Source organism: Mustelus asterias, chromosome 20, assembly GCF_964213995.1.
Source record: "Mustelus asterias chromosome 20, sMusAst1.hap1.1, whole genome shotgun sequence".
Classification (NCBI taxonomy): domain Eukaryota; kingdom Metazoa; phylum Chordata; class Chondrichthyes; order Carcharhiniformes; family Triakidae; genus Mustelus; species Mustelus asterias.
Genome location: NC_135820.1, coordinates 48,684,831 through 48,702,932, shown reverse-complemented (window position 1 = coordinate 48,702,932; position 18,102 = coordinate 48,684,831). Strand labels below are relative to the sequence as shown.

General features: G+C 42.5%; 1 protein-coding gene across 2 annotated transcripts in view; it reads left to right on the top strand.

Annotated features, from left to right (window-relative positions):
• Positions 1-12,876: 12,876 nt before the first annotated feature.
• gmeb2 (glucocorticoid modulatory element binding protein 2) overlaps positions 12,877-18,102 on the top strand; it is a 79,380-nt gene continuing 74,154 nt past the window's right edge. For both annotated transcript variants that reach the window (XM_078236488.1, XM_078236487.1), the window contains exon 1: positions 12,877-12,988. The gene's annotated coding sequence lies outside the window, so the exon portion shown is untranslated. The remainder of the gene's footprint in view (positions 12,989-18,102) is intronic.

The window sequence follows — 18,102 nt, the reverse complement described above, 5'->3', positions numbered from 1 at the left end:
TTGCATCCTATCTATGTCCCTCTGTAACTTCTGACATCCCTCCAGACTATCCACAACACCACCAACCTTCGTGTCGTCGGCAAACTTACCAACCCATCCCTCCACTTCCTCATCCAGGTCATTTATGAAAATGACAAACAGCAAGGGTCCCAGAACAGATCCCTGGGGCACACCACTGGTGACCGACCTCCATTTAGAAAAAGACCCATCTATACCCACTCTCTGCCTCATTTGGGCAAGCCAGTTATGGATCCACAGGGCAGCAGCCCCTTGGATCCCATGCCCTCTCACTTTTTCTAGAAGCCTTGCATGGGGAACCTTATCGAACGCCTTGCTAAAATCCATATAAACCACATCAAATTCCACCATCTGCCGTGGCGCGATTCGAATGTAGGTCCCTAGAACATTAGCCGAGTTTCTGGATTAATAGTCTAGCGATAATACCACTAGGCCATCACCTCCCCTTGGGAGAAGGTTGTCACCTGCTCCCTCAGCTGCTGGTATGTGTCTGCGCTGTACTCACCAGATTGTGCTCCCGAACCTAAAAAATAACTTGCAACAGACTGTGTGGGTGTAACTACACTGGTAGAGGTGCATTGTGAAACAAATGACGGTGCATTATTATCCCAGAGGTGGAATCTTCTGTCTTCTGCTGTGACTGTGGCCCGGTCTTTGGATGGAGATGGCCTAAAGTGGAGAACTGCCAGAATCATAGTAAGAATCATCATAGTTTGAGCACTTCACATTTCATCGCATCTATCCTGTGTCTCCCTATGCCACCTCCATGATGGTTGCATTTCCTTCCTTATGCGTGGCTGGTCCAGCCTTATCATCTGCAATGGATTCCACTTCCCCAGCAATCTCCACTGTATGTTCCTTGGCTGCTGTGAGGAGCTACATGCAAACACATGAATTAGGAGCAGGTGTAAGCCACACGGCCCCTCAAACCTGCTCTGCCGTTCAATAAGACGATGGCTGATCTGATTGGAACCTCAACCCTACATTCCTGCCTAACCCCAAAAACATTTAAAACTCTTGTTAATCAAGAATCTATCTTGCTCTGCCTTAAAAATATTCAAAGGTTCTGCTTCCATTGCCTTTTGAGGAAGAGTTCCAGAAAGTAATGACCTTGAGAGGAAAATTTCGCCTCATCTCCTTAAATGAGTGACCTCTTATTTTATAAACAGTAACCCCAAGTTCTAGATTCTCTGACAAGAGAAAACATCCTCTCTACATCCACCCCATCAATACCCCTCAGGATCTTAAAGGCTCAGATCAAGTCACCTCTTACGATTCTGAAATCGAGTGGACACAAACCTAATCTCTCCAACCTTTCCTAATAAGACAACCTGCCCATTCCTGGTATTAGTCTCATAAACCTTCTCTGAACTGCTTCTAATGCATTTACATCTTTCCTTACATACTGAAAAGCATTGCCATCACAGAATTGCATGTGTTTTCCATGCACTCCGCCAGCACTTCAGATTTAATTGTAATTTTATTGAAGATTGGAAAAAGCAAGAGGACAAAAATCGTGCACAACTCCTCTTCCATTATCAAGAACAGAACACCTCTGATAGAATTCCAATCTGAGATGTGATTTTTCAGGTGAACTGTGACTGAAAAGACACATTCAACAGGTGCCATGGTGCCTGGCAAACACAAAGCAAAATCAACTGCTTTGTCAGATCTGAGTATTGTATTGCCTTATTGTCCATCTCATGAAAAGTGTTCCATCAGCTTTCAGAGACAGCTGGTTTTGAGTGTTCCAGTTAGACATATGACAGGAGATTAGTGGTTTTGAATTTGCCTATCCATCATAACCACACCTCTTGTCGATCAAACATGGGTGGGAATTCTTGTGGGGCAAGGCTGTTATTTTCTTTAATGTAGATGTGGGCATCACTGGCTTAGGCCAGCATTTATTACTCAAGCCTAATTGCCCTTGAGGCGGTGGTGAGCTCCTTCTTGAATTGCTGAAGTCCCTGAGGTATAGGTATATCCACGGTGCTTTTATGCAGGGAGTTCCATCCAGGATTTTGACCCAGTCACAGTGAAGGAACAGAGATATAATTCTAAGTCAGGGTGATGAGAGGCTTGGAGGGGAATTTCCAGGTGTCCCCATGTGTCACCTGTCCTTGTCCTTCTAGGTGGTAGTGGTTGTGGGTTTGAAAGATGCTGCCTAAGGAGTGTTGATGAGTATATTTGCTTTGTTTAGTATATTGTCTCACACTGGCATGTTGCTTAATCAAGCTTTCCAGTGCACTCAAAGATGGATTTCCCATGCTCCAAGGAATCCACAACATGTTGAGATAAAATTCTCAACTGCATTGCAAAATTCCTCTTCCTTAATTTCCCCATTCTCAGCCAATGATTGCAACAGGATCTTTGTTTCTTATGTGGGAAATCATTCTCTGAGTCTCTGGCCGGAATTTTACCGCCCACCACGGGAATCTGAGTGGCCGAGGGGGAGACAATGGGAAGGTCCATTGACCTCGGGCAGGATTTTATGGTTTCGTGACAAGTGAGGCTGTAAAATCCCACCTTCTCTGCTAAATTACCTTGAAGGGTGTGAATATGCAGTGCGACCTCTTTCGCCGACATGTTGTTTTTCTCAATTTTGTTTCCTGTCTTCTGAAAGGTGGTTGTTTTCTTAATAGCAAAAGAATGCCAATGTTTCATGCAAAGGTCATTGAAGATTTTCTTCAAAGGAGTTGCACATTTATCTTGATAGAGAAAATATACCCTGAGCCCATCAAAAGTCAGCAAAATTATTTCTAGTGCTGTTGCAAAATAAAAGGAATTGTGTGCTGTTGCGCTCTATCAACATTGACAAATTGGCAGAAGTCTTTTCAGCAAGAACAGTGTAAGTAGAAACATAGAAAACAGAAGCAGGAGTAGACCATTTAGCCTTTCGAGCCTGCTCCACTATTCATTATGATCATGGTTGATCATCAAATTCAATATCCTAATCCCCCCTTCCCCCCATATCCCTTGATCCCTTTAACCCCAAAAGCTTTTTCATGAAATCACACAATGTTTTGGCCTCAACTACTTTCTGTGATAGTGAATTCTACAGATTCACCACTCTCTGGGTGAAGGAATTTCTCCTCACCTCAGTCCTAAAACGTTTACCCCTTATCCTCAAACAATGGCCCCTATTCCAATACTCAAATCCTCTCGCTATGAAGGCCAACATACCATGTGTCTTCTTTACTGCCTGCTGAACCTGTGCGCTTACTTTCAGCGACTGATGCTTGAGGACACCAAGGGCTCGCTGAGTATTCACCTCTGTCAATTTATACCCATTCAAATAACAATCTGCCTTCCTATTATTGCTACCGAAGTGGATAACCTCACATTTATCCACATAATACTGCATCTGCCACGGATATGCCCATTCACTCAGCCTATGCAAATCACATTAAAGCATCTCTGCATCCTCCCACCCAACTTTGTATCAGCTGCAAATTTTTAGATAATATGTGAAAGTATTTATGAACTTTCATAGCAAGTGACCTCAGACCATAGTCAGCTGCTGTTTGTGAAGTTATAAATGACGTGAACACCATGACCAACACCAAATATCCTTTTCCCCAGTTTGACATGCAGTTTGTGCCATGTTGTCTTGTCAGTGCATTTAGCACCACCAAAATCTGCATTAATGTTGTCTTCACAAAGCCAATAAGATTTTCACGAAGAGAACATTTCTCAATCCATTGATGTAGAAATTTGCACATGAGAGGTTTTGCCTGATAGAAAAGAAAACTCAATAACTTTATCCCACTAGTTGGAAGAAAGAAGTAAATAGCAGGGAATAGCTTTTAGTCCTTTCCATTTGATGCATGCACACTAAGTGTGATGAATGAACACTTCTCTAGATCATACTACAGTTCTTTAGTTGGTAATAGAGCTAATATGTTGTAAATAATTACCTCAGATTTTGCGCACTCAGAGGAAAACTTGGGTTGGTTAAGCTTCTCAATCAATTGAAAGATACAATCACCAGATTTGAAAGTATGTCCATGGCACTGTGTGGTCAACAAATAGTTCCTTCGTCCGTGTTTTGCTTACCATGTACACCACATTTGACACTTTTGCAGGCTCCATAAAATCCCCCCCACACCCATCCTCCCAAAGTGCTTTGGAATTTCTCGACTGAAAAGCATCCCCTACCACGGAATCACATGTGGCTCCCACGCGTCCAAATGTTAATAGTAATTGCGTGGGAAACAGGAAAAGGCAATGGAGCAGGGCTGGTGCACACTTTTGGTTCCACCATCGAGAATGTCACACCATTGACAAAATTCGACCTGTTGAGTTGCACACTTACTTCTTTTAGCCTCCTTGTGTGTTGTTGAGTAATGTCACTACGGCCGCCATGAGCAATTGAAAAGGTGCTGCCCAAAGTTGACCAATAACTTGAGCTACCTGACTGTTGTCAAAGATTGATTAGTTTTTTTCCCAAAAACTTGAATTGTTTTTGCAGTTCATCATGGTGCATCCCAGTTAGGAACTGTTAACATTTAAATAGAAATCCAAATAATTTGTTTTAACCAATAGATCTCTGCACAAGATTGCACTCTTTCTTTTTGAAAAACACATACTTTATTGTACATAGAACAAATTGTACACAGCATATATGAGTGAGTTAACACTATAGCTTATAAGTAAGTATGTTCTGAACTCAGGTTTACTTCTTAATACTGCCAAAAATTCTCTTACAAGACACATCAATCTTAAAAGTTATTTACTTCTGTGGGGACCATCCATAAGTGTGCCACAATCCTCTGGAGAATTTTTCTCAGCTCCGGCTATCCGCAGAGGTAAAACTTTAATTTATTCTCTCTTGACTCATTCCCTTATTCTGGTTACTTTTCCAATACTTCCAAGCTAATGTGCTCGTAAGGCCAGAGATTCTTCCATTAGTTTAAAACTAGGCAACCTTAAAGCTTCTGTTCCCCCATAAGGTTCAAACTGAGATTAAGCCTCACCTGCCTTCCATGAGATCAATAATGAAATTAGTGTTTTACTTTGCTTACAGCGCAGGTCTGGCTAACTGTCATTTATTGGCTAACTTCTCTCAGTGAGCTGCAAACCACACCAGGTCTAAACTGCAACTAATTCTGTTAGCAAAAATAACTGATAAATTGAAACCTGAAAGCCTTTCTAAGTTCCACCCATCTTATGACAATGTAGCCTGTTCTGGGCTGTCCTCAAACAGATCTTTAAGTTAGTTATCTCTTATTTACAATTGCTTTTTAATGACCTGAGGAGGTAAATGTGTTTTATAACTTTTCAAGATACACTGAATGTTTTTTTAACTAATTTAGCTCTAATTCCTAAAACAAAACAATCTCTCTACCCTGTGCTTTTTGCAAGCAGTGTAGACATTACATCTCCTACTCTCTAGCTAAGTAAACCCAGCTGTGGTTTTATGATTTTATAAGTTCATAAGATATAGTAGCAGAATTAGGCCATTCGGCCCATTGAATCCGCTCCACCATTTGATCATGGCTGATATGCTCCTCATCCCCATTTTCCTGCCTTCTCCCCATAACCCTTCAACCCATTACCAATTAAAAATCTAACTACTCCTTCAATTTGCTCACTGTCCCAGCATCCAACGCACTTTGGGGTAGCGAATTCCACAGATTCACAACCCTCTGGGAGAAATAGTTTCTCCTCAACTCCATTTTAAATTTTCTACTCCTTATCCTAAGACTATGACTTCTCATCCTAGAATGCCCCACCAGTGGAAGAATCCGCTCCACGTCTACTTTATCCATACCTTTTATCATCTTGTATACCGCAATTTGATTGTCCCTCATTCTTTTAAATTCCAGAGAGTATAGGCCTAAACTGTTCAACCTCTCTTCATATAACAAACCCAATTTTATCTTTCTATCTGTTAACTTCTGAAGTCAACTTGGCCCTAACCTTTTAAGTGTAAGACTCTGAGCTGCTTTAATTGCAGTTATCCCATTTTCTATAGTTAAAACTTTAATTCTTAAAAATATAAATCATATATCGAAACACATAAACAATGAACTAGATAGCCGTAATAATCATTAAAATAACATTTAGGATTTTGTGACATTTCCGAAGTAAAGGTGAAATGATACAATGTTGCTTTGGTATACAGACTGGAGCAGTAGTGACTGATGTGGCATTTATTACGGACAGGAGAGAGAGGAAAAATGGAGCTCCTTTATTTTCTCACCATCTACCCATAAACAGAGTTGTTTAATGTTTTGTGGCATGTTTCCCCAAGGTAAGTGGTAGGTTTTTAAAGTGACAACAGCAAACTCTCTTTCAGGTTAAATCTGAAGTATAGGTACCAGACCCCTTGTCTGGCATCCCAAAATCTGGAAGATCCTGAAAACTGGCTATGTTTGAAGCTGGTGCCCTGCGTAGCAATTTGAATAAAACCCTCCTCTTCTTTATTTTTCATACTTTTATGTATTATCAGTACATGCTGTGCTGAAGACTCAAAATACTTTAAATCCCCAATTTTGGCACATATCTGATCCTGAGCTTCTTGGATACGGGGTCCAGAACCTGTATAGTTTATTCACACATTCTAAATGGGGAATGGTCACAACTTCATACACAGACAAGTAGACAATAAGATAGGAAAGAGGAGTTTTTATAACAATGAATAACTTAAAAGAAAAAGCACCACAGATTATTTCATGAGATTGCCAGAGTCCAAAAGGTCAGAGTCCCATGGGAGTTGCTTCATAGAGGAGCTACAGTTCAGGCAGGTACAGCTTGCTGTAGCGGGAGTTTTCAGAATTCCTTTAAAGTTGACAGTGATGGAGTGAGATGTTTGGCTAGAAATATATAAAAACTTTACAAAGGCCAATAGCTTAGGTCATGTGGTGTTGCCCATTAATGAGTCAGTTGCAGACTAACAAGCAATTTCTATGCCTCTGGTCAGATATATTGTTCTTATTAGGAGGTAGTTGGTGGACTTTAGCACCTCTGCAAGTATAATGAGTTTTGATGGCGCTCCCTTTGTTATGGTCCAGGCTGGGGAGACATGTTTTGGATCTGATTTGATTTACTATTGTTACATGTGTTATACAGTGAAAAGTATTGTTTCTTGTGCGCTATACAGACAAAACATACCATTCATAGAGAAGGAAACGAGAGAATGCAGGATGTAATGTTACAGTCATAGCTTGGGTGTAGAGAAAGATCAACTTAATGCAAGATAAGTCCATTCAAAAGTCTGATAGCAGCAGGGAAGAAGCCGTTCTTGAGTCGGTTGGTACGTGACTTCAGACTTCTGTATCTTTCTCCCGAAGGAAGAAGGTGGAAGAGAGAATGTCCGGGCTACGTGGGGTCCTTAATTATTCTGGCTGCTTTGCCGAGGCAGCGGGATTGTAGACAGAGTCAATGGATGGGAGGCTGGTTTGCGTGATGGATTGGGCTACATTTACGACCTTTTGTACATCCTTGCGGTCTTGGGCAGAGCAGGAGCCATACCAAGCTGTGATACAACCAGAAAGAATGCTTTCTATGGTGCATCTATAAAAGTTGGTGAGAGTCGTAACTGACATGCCAAATTTCCTTAGTCTTCTGAGAAAGTAAAGGCGTTGGTGAGCTTTCTTAACAATCGTGTCAACATGGGGGGACCATGTTGTCTACTGATCCTTGGTTTCACCAATTTTAATGTACATTTACAATCAGAGTTGTGAGATTCTATAAGAATGAGGGTTGAGCTTCTGTTCTGTAACTGCTGTTAGAAATTTCCAGAAACTGTAATCAACTTGTGAATCATTTGACCTCAAGCAGCCATCTTTTGGTTCAGCAATGTCCACTTTTTAAATAAGTAAAAAGGTAAGCTTTGATTTAAAATGTTTATGATCTCTTTCATGTCTTAGGGACATGACACATTGCAGATACACATGCACACATATGCTTGACAACATAGTTTTTAAATCAATCTGGAATAACAACATAGCACTATCCCACATTTACCCTTAATAGCCAACAAGATCACCTCTCATTCTTCTAAACTCCAACCTTTCCTTAAGATAACCCCCAGGAACCAGTCGAGTGAACGCTCTCTTCACTGTTCTAATGCAATTATTTCCCTTCTTAAAAAAGGAGACTAAAACTGTACATTAATACTCTCGATGTGGTCTCATTGTTCTCACCAATGCCCTGTAAAATGATAGCAAAACATGCCTACTTTTATATTCTATTCCCAAAATGATTCACCAGAATAATAATCAGTAAAAAGAATTAAATTATGAGGTTAGTTTGCATAGAATAGGCTTGCATTCGCTGAAGAACAGAAAACTAAGAAGTGATACTACTGAAGTGTTTCTGGTGATTAGATGATTCAAGAGGGTGGGTAGAAAGACCTCTTTTGGCGAAGGTTGTCCAGGATTGATATCTGGAAACACTTATTCACACATAGGTTACTGGAAACCTAGAAATCTCCCCCAAAAGCTGTTGAGATTGAAAATTTCAAAATAGATCAGTAGGTTTTTGTTTAGCAAGTGTATTAAGCAATATAGATCAATGTTTCTGTCAAGGTGAAAGCAGCAGCCTGGAAGGTACCCAGCAGGCCTTGTGCTGGGCTCAATACTGTCTATGTACATCCTGGAAAACAATTTAAAACTACCATGCATTAAAAAAAACTGGCTGCACACCACAACATTTTACGTGAAATATTGATAAAGACCTATGGCAGGTATGACCTTGCACTCCACTGTGGAGCATTACTTGCACGGACTCAATCTTGGAAAATGCATAATCTGCAATGTGGGTTGTATGCCTGTTACTTCTCCTTCTACCTGTGAAACCAGTATGCGCTGGGCATGCAATATCGTGGAATCACTCTGAAGTTTTGTGTCACCATACCAATGCATAATTTACTGCCATTTTGTGATATCACTGTAGGGCATCCTTTAGAGTTATGGGTTAATATTCAAATTTATTTGTATCTTAGAGTAACAAGCGTATCAAGATGAACAAGATGATTTTGAAGTGCTCCAAGAAGAAAGCATGGCTTAACTACTGTTTTTATTATTTGCATATTATATATGACATGCAATTGTGCAAAACAGTGACAGTCATCACATCAATCATGAGTAATTATGGTATAACTTTAGTTGTACATTATAGGAACCTATTAACCAAAGTATTGTGACAATACTGTGCCTTTAAGAAATGTATTTTAATCATGCTTCGCTGCAGGATATTTGTGCAGTCTTTGGCAATTTGTCAGCACCATGTTGTCTGTAGCTGGTGTCCTTTATTGTTGCTAAGGCAGTATAATTGAAATCATGTTGATTTTAATCTGGAATAATGCAGCATTCTGTGGTTTTAGTGGTCCCTTAGAATTGCAGTGTGGAGTTTGTTTTGGGGTGGTTGACAGGGCACATCATGCGGCTAGGGACAGCTATGCTTCACAGAAAAGTGCATTTTTATTTTCGTTTTTCGGAAGTGACTTGAAGCTGAGAGACAGCAGTATTTTCCCTCTCTCTGGAGCTGGAGTTTCTGTTCTCTGTGTGGCTGTTTTTGGAAGCTGCCAGAGATTAAATTTTCCTCTCTGAAGTTTGGCTGTTTTGAGTATATACCCTTCTCAGGCGTTACAAAGCTGAAAATCCAGCATCACACAAGCATACTACTTTCTGTGCCAAGCCTGAAGAAGGCTGTATGTCTGTGAATGGTGTTTAAATTGGAACAACAGAGTTAGATAGCTGTTAAGAGTTATACTGTGTTATGTTTTAGTCTTGTAATTCGTAAAAGTTGTGCTAATTCTTTTTGTTATATTTTAACTGTGTTCTTAAATAAACTTTGTTTGATAAAAGCTCCCTAGTGGATCACTTGAATCATACCTGCAGTGAAAAACCTTATGCTCGTCCCTGCCAAAATCAAATGCAAAACTTAGGCTAACTTCACTATCTAGATAGCCATATGAACGGAGTGGGAATGGAGGGATACAAAAGAATGGTCTAGTTTGGACCAGGGAGCGGCACGGGCTTGGAGGGCCGAAAGGCCTGTTCCTGTGCTGTATTGTTCTTTGTTCATAAAACACCTTGGAGTTCTGACCTCGGTCTTAACAGTTTATGAATGTAACAGTTAATTAATCTACGAAAGGATTTGAGAACCCTTCAGTTAGCAAAATTTGTTTGAGGAAAGCATCTTTGAGAAGTAAACAACTACAACTGTTTGTGTAATTTTCAAAGGATTTGGATGCGTCATGCGGTCTAATGTCATACATGTACCTTTGTTGTAGGTAAAATAAGATGAATAAAAAAATGGTTTTCAATAGTTCCTCATAGGGTTCAAATGAAGCCAAAGCCAAAAAGCCATTCTGTATTGTTAGTTTGATCATCAAAGCCAAATAAAACTTGTTCCATATATTCCACCACAAATATTGTGTGTTACTTGAACCATAGATTGACTTAACAATCAAATATTAATAATCACATTTTCCACAAATAAGTCATCAACTTCTATCCTGATATTAGTAATGCAAGATGTCATCAAGGACTACACAAGTGAAAATCCATAATTATTTTTTGCACTGCCTACATTGACCCAAATCCTGAAGTCAATTAAATACTAAATACTCAAATTACTTGAAACTGCATGTTAGGACCCAAGATTAAGTGTCATCTTCTGGTGAAACAGTGTTTGAGGGTGGGAGATAATTGTATGCCTAGAGGGTTGCATAGAGGCATCATTTTAATATCACGCATCTGTTCGTATTTTTGTGCAATGTATAATAAATTGCATTGTCCACATTTATATTGGAAACTGCCTATGTAAATATATCCCTGTAATTAAACACTCCCACCATACTGCAGCACCTGCATTTGGGGAGGTTGTAATTACAGTGTGACAAGTTTACATAAGTAATTTCCATCAGAAATGTGAACACAGCAATTTGCAATAGAAAACACTGCACAGTTGTATCCACATCGAAAGTTTGTCCTTGTGGCCCAAATCGTTTCATACCCTGTACCTTTTGTTGCTCATTTGTTGCTTATTTGCGAAGTGACCATCAATACTCCATCTCTCCACTGTTGCACTTGGCATGTCTCTGCTTATGTCTAGGCCATTGTCCTTCGTTGGTCAGAAGGTTGAGATAATGGAGAGAGGTTAACGTAGAATGACAATGATATTTGATTGCATCAGCATCAAAGGAATACAAGGGGGGGGGGGGGGGATTTCCAGTCCCTAATGGACAAGTAGAGGGGAATGGACATGCCAGTTCACTGGCACCATCCATCTCAAATGATTCCTTCTCTCTAGGTTAAGAGCTTGTTAAACATTGTCTGAGCTCAGGCTTGATGAAAATCAATTGGATGAAGCATCAGGTGGTTAATACCCATGGAAGTTCATGCTGTGAAGTAGTTGATGCTTGCAGGTGACAAATGACAAGGCAAAATGGTCAAGAAAGCATTGATATTCAATATTATGAGAGTGACTGTTAATTGAAAGTGATTTGAATGTCCAGTCAAGTCCTTCTGCTCTATATTTGCTTTTATTCATGTCAAACAGGAACAAAAGGTCAAAAGCTGAATACTGCAGATGCAGGAAGTCTGAAACAATAAAGGTCAACTCTACTTACAAAAGTACTGGAGATCTACAAAGTAAAATGCTGCACAAAGAACACAATGAGTAGGTAGCACCACCCCTTTGTCTTTGAGTTTGTATGGTCATGTGTACACCGTAGTCAGAAGTGTTTCTCTGCATAAATTATTCTACGAGGGACAGGTGGTACGGCACAATCCAACTACTTGGAGCATTCTACTGCATTGCGGCCAGACTCATCCTTCTCAACACCAGGGACAGGTAGAACCTTAGCATGTAGCAACACTTGGTTTTTGCATACCTAAGATCTATGCACAGCTTGATGCGGCCATGCACAAAAGTGGCCATCAGGATTAGAGCGATGTCGGGCATGTTTTTTCCTGCTTTATCTACAGGTTTGTATATCGCTGCCTCCATTGCCTGGAATCGCCACTTCTCTTATTCCCAAATCCTTCCTGATGGACTCAGCAAAGGGTTCTATGCAACACACTAACAGGCCAGGAGACACAGGGCAGCCCTGCTTGACTCAGATTTAATTGGAGAGCTTTCTGATTCCCATGTGTTGATTGAAACTGTGTTACCGATGTTTGTTTAGAGCAGTGGATTCCCTCCCCAAACCCTCTTTGGGGTGCACATCCATCATGCAGGCATGTGATATTCTGTCAAAGGCCTTTTGTTGGTGAGATGAATAATACATGTTTCTTTGAACATGTATTAATATACAGTGAAAAGTATTGTTTATTGCGCACTATACAAAGCATACCGTTCATAGAGAAGGAAAGGAGAGAGTGCAGAATGTAATGTTACAGTCATAGCTAGGGTGTAGAGAAAGATCAACTTAATGCAAGATAGGTCCATTCAAAAGTCTGACAGCAGCAGGGAAGAAGCTGATCTTGAGTCGGCTGGTATGTGTCCTGATGGAAGAAGGTGGAAGAGAGAATGTCCATGATGTCTGGGGTCCTTAATTATGCTGGTTGCTTTGCTGAGGCAGCTGCAAGTGTAGACAGAGTCAACGGATGGGAGGCTTGTTTGCGTGATGGACCATTACCCCGTGTTCAGTTAGCGACACTCAGACCATTACCCCTAGTGTGTTCAGTTAGTGACACTCAGCCCATTACCCCCAGTGTGTTCAGGTAGTTACTCTCAGCCCATTACCCTGTGTGCTCAATTAGTGACACTCAGCCCATTACCCCCAGTGTGTTCACTGAGCAACTTCATCAGCCTTGCCCCCCCCGCCCCCATCGACTTCCCGTGACGCAATGACGTCTTGACGTCCCCCGTACATGCGTGCGTCACCAGCCCGACGTGCCCTGCGCCGAGCCGCGCGCGCGCGCGCTCCACTGAGTGACGTCGCCGCCTGCTCGAGCCGGTCGATGTTGGCTTTGGGATTTAATAAGACGCTCGGCGGCGCCTCGACGCGCAGGTAAGAAGTGACCGTGCCGGTTGGCGTTTCCCCGTGGCGGGTCGGGCCGTGTCGCCGCCGTGGCGGGTGCCGTCGGCCGGTGCCTGCGGGACGTCAGGACGCAGACGGGCCGGACGGACGGACGGCCGGCGTCGAGTGTACGGACGGCGGCGTCACCTGCGTCGCTGCCGATGGCGGGGCTGACCACCCCAACGCCCCGCCGCCGCCGTTGCGGCTGCCTCAACCCAACCTGCTGGGCTGCCCCGCCCACGCCCATCACAGCGCCGCTCATAGGCCCGCTGGTCCCCAGCTAGTGCGCCCTCTTGCCGCTAATTGGTCTGGGTGGCCGTCAATCAAGGGGTGCCCGTTTTTAGTCAAGTTTGTTTGGCGCTACGCTGTTATTTAGGCGGCTGACAACAGGGAGGGAGGTGTTTGTAAAAGGTGCAGGTGAAAGCCTCCGAGTGGCTTTTATTCTATATTTGCAAATCTTGTTGCAGGAATACACTCCCAGTCCAGCGAGAATTTAAATTAAATACACGTGGGGATGGTGCTTTTTGAAACCTGACATCTGAGCATGCTGATATTAAAAAATAAGATGGCGCAGGCACGCTGCGGTAACGGGATGCTGCTAACTAAAGAGAAATCAAACCATAGAACTTTTCAACCATACTTTAGATTTAACTTTTAAAGATGATCTTCATTCCATTTGGATATCAATGTACAATGTTCCCTTGGCCGTGTTTTTTTTGTGGTATGATCTTTATTAGATTACCTGGGGGAGACCGACAACCAAAGGTGGTCCAAATGAGAGGTGTTGAGTGAACTGGACCATACTTTTTTTGCATGCCCCTAATTGGGACAAAAATATCTTTAATTTTGTATGATTTATACACATTCCTGTCTCAGTGTATTGTATGTTACCGTCCACCCATGATCAGTGGAAAATATCAGGTTTATTGAGGATAAGAATATTGGCTTTATTTAGCTTTTTCTATCAAAGTAGTGATCAACTATTTACCATGTCGCCCAAACCGGTAGTTTTTGTTTGTATCCAACATTCCAACAGAGAAAACTTGTTAAACATTTAGGTCTGCTGGTTTGGGGGTGGGGGGGGGGGGGAAAGTAAAAAAAAAACAGAATGGGAATAGGGTTGACAACTGTCTGATTTGAGACTGGAGAGTTTGCTTTTTGAGTAGAACATCCAAGCAAAATATATACTGAGTTCTTTATAAAAGTTGATATTGACCACTCCATCTCATGATATGGAAGTATTAAAATCTTCAATAAACTTTTCATTATCAGTAAAAATAATTCTTGAACTACACTCCCATCCAATACAGAAGATTTGTGTTATTTGGTGAAGAATCTTATACTTTTAAATGGAAATTATTTGACCCCAATCATTTTTTAAAAAAAATAACATAATTGGCCTGCTACTGAATTGAACATAGTCAGTTGCGGATGGTTAATGCCATTGTTGATTTGTTGGTTTAATTATGGAAGCAGATGCGCCAATCCTTTATTTAAATGAAGGATCTTGGATGTGGGTTTAACAGTTTAGAGTAATTGTAATAAGTTAGTAATGAGTGTGTGGCAGTGTTTGTCTTTTATAGTTTTTGTATCTTAGGTACCAATTCATTTCTCTCATGAGAATAAGGAAACTATACAGTGTCATATAAATGCAATGCCACATTCAGGACTCCTTGCTTTTTGCTCAGGCTGCAATACGTGGCTGGTGGAAATTTTACAACTACTACTCCAGTCATGTGGAACAAGATTGCAGCTAATTAGCATAAAACGCTAGGGTGCTTAGATCTTTGTGCATCAGTGGATAATGAGCACTTGCGTGTAAGTGCATTCAAGGATCTGTTGCCATTGCCCTGTACTGTTTATCTGGGACAGTTAGAACATAGAAAAAATACAGCACAATCAGGCCCTTTGGCCCACAAGTTGCGCCGGTCATGTCCCTACCTACCGAGGCTTATATATAGGCTTACCTAGAACCCTCAATCCTATTAAGTTCCATGTACTCATCCAGAAGTCTCTTAAAAGACCCTATCGAGTTTGCCTCCACCACCACTGACGGCAGCCGATTCCACTTACCCACCACCCTCTGAGTGAAAAACTTACCCCTGACATCTCCTCTGTATCTACTCCCCAGCACCTTAAACCTGTGTCCTCTCGTAGCAGCCATTTCCACCCTGGGAAAAAGCCTCCGAGAATCCACCCGATCTATACCTCTCAACATCTTGTACACCTCTATTAGGTCATCTCTCATCCTTCGTCTCTCCAAGGAGAAAAGACCGAGCTCCCTCAGCCTATCCTCATAAGGCATGCCAACCAATCCAGGCAACATCCTTGTAAATCTTCTCTGCACCCTTTCAATCATTTCCACATCCCTCCTGTAATGAGGTGACCAGAACTGAGCACAGTACTCCAAGTGGGGTCTGACGAGGGTCTTATAAAGCTGCATCATTATCTCCCGACTCCTAAACTCAATCCCTCGATTGATGAAGGCCAGCACACCATACGCCGCCTTAACCACCTCCTCTACCTGCGAGGCCGATTTAAGAGTCCTATGGACTTGGACCCCAATGTCCTTCTGATCCTCTACGTTGCTAAGAGTCTTACCCTTGATATTATACTCCTTCATCCCATTTGACCTGCCAAAATGGACCACTACACATTTATCCGGGTTGAAGTCCATCTGCCACTTTTCCGCCCAGTCTTGCATCCTATCTATGTCACGCTGCAGCTTCTGACATCCCTCCAACCTATCCACAACACCACCAACCTTCGTGTCATCGGCAAACTTACCAACCCATCCCTCCACTTCCTCATCCAGGTCATTTATGAAAATGACAAACAGCAAGGGTCCCAGAACAGATCCCTGGGGCACTCCACTGGTGACCGATCTCCATTCAGAAAAAGACCCTTCTACAACCACTCTCTGCCTTCTGCAGGCAAGCCAGTTCTGAATCCACAAGGCAACAGCCCCTTGGATCCCATGCCCTCTCACTTTCTCAAGAAGTCTTGCATGGGGGACCTTATCGAACGCCTTGCTGATGTCCATGTAAACCACGTCTTCCGCTTTTCCTTCGTCAATGTATTTAGTCACATTTTCAAAGAACTCCACCAGGCTCGTAAGGCACGATTTGCCTTTGACAAAGCCGTGCTGACTACTTTTGAGCATACTAAACTTCTCTAAATGTTCATAAATCCTGTCCCTCAGGATCTTCTCCATCAACTTACCAACCACTGAGGTTAGACTCACCGGTCGGTAATTTCCTGGGCTATCCCTATTCTGCTTCTTGAATATATAGGAACCACATCCGCAATCCTCCGGAACCTCTCCCGTCTCCATCGACGACGCAAAGATCATCGCCAGAGGCTCTGCAATCTCTTCCCTCGCCTCCCACAGTAACCTGGGGTACATCCCATCCGGTCCCGGCGACTTAGCTATCTTGATGCTATTCAAAATTTCCAACACATCCTCTTTCTTAATGTCCAACCACCCAGGTCTTTTTCCACCGTGAATACCGAGGTAAAATATTCATTAAGCACCTCTGCTATTTCTTCCGGTTCTGTACAGACTTTCTCACCTTCACCTTTTATAGGTCCTATTCCTTCACATCTCATCCTTTTATTCTTCACATATTTATAGAATGCCTTAGGGTTCTCCTTAATCTTGCCTGCCAAGGCCTTCTCGTGACCCCTTCTGGCTCCTAATTTCTTTCTTAAGTCCCTTCCTACAAGCCGTATACTCATCTAGATCCCTATCATCGCCTAGCTCTCTGAACCTTTTGTACGCTTTTCTTTTCTTTCTCACTAGGTTCAGCGCAGCTTTCGTGCACCACTGTTCCCGTAACCTACCAACACCTCCCTGTCTCATCGGAACGTTGTCATGCAGAACTCCAAACAAACGTTCCTTGAAAATCTGCCACCTTACTTCAGTACTTTTCCTCGAGAATGCCTCCTTCCAATTTACGCCTCAAATCTCCTGCCTGATGGCTTCATATTTCCCCTTACTCCAGATAAACACTTTCCTAGTTTGACTGATCCTATCTCTTTCCAATGCTAGCGTAAAGGAGATAGAGTTATGATCACTATCCCCAAGATGCTCCCCCACTGAGAGATCCGACACCTGTCCAGGCTCATTAGCCAGTATCAGATCGAGTACAGCCTCCTCTTGTAGGCTTATCCACATGCTGTGTCAGGAAACCCTCCTGAACACACCTAACAAACTCCTTCCCATCCAAACCCCTTACCCTAGGGATATTCCAATCGATGTTTGGGAAATTAAAGTCTCCCATCACGACAACCCTGTTATTACTACATCTCAAGCTACTGATAGCCAAGTTCCGCACACATGAGGACGGCCTAAACCGGGATGTTGGATTTATGTCACATTATCAGTAACCCCCACAGCTTGCCTCCTGGGCTTGTAGAATCTCACTAGCTGTTCTGTCTGGAGACAATACACATTTCTTTAACCTGTGTTTAATGTTCCCTCCACCCACATTGTCTGTACCTTTAAGACCTGGCTGGCTGTAGGATTCGCATTCTAATCAGTATTCTGCAACTTGATTTTGTCTGTTTGCACTGTTTGAGAGCACATTTCCACTCCATCTGACGAAGGAGCAGTGCTCCGAAAGCTTATGGTATTTGCTACCAAATAAACCTGTTGGACTTTAACCTGGTGTTGTGAGACTTCTTACCGTGTTCACCCCAGTCCAACGCCGGCATCTCCACATCATGATTACTACATCTCTCCAGGATCTATTTCCCTTTCTGCTCCTCAACATCCCTGTTACTATTGGGCGGCCTGTAGAAAACACCCAGCAAAGTTATCGACCCCTTCCCGCTCCGAACTTCCACCCACAGAGACTCCGTAGACAATCCCTCCATGGCTTCCACCTTCTCTACAGCTGTGACACTATCCCTGATCAGCAGTGCCACTCTTTCCCCCCCCCCCCCTCTCTCTCTCTTGCCTCCCTTTCTGTCTTTTGTGAAATATCTGAAACCCGGCACCTGAAGTATCCAGTCCTGTCCCTGTCCCCAAGTCTCTGTAATGGCCACCACACCACACCTCCAAGCATCAATCCACACTCTAAGCTCATCCACTTTATTCACTA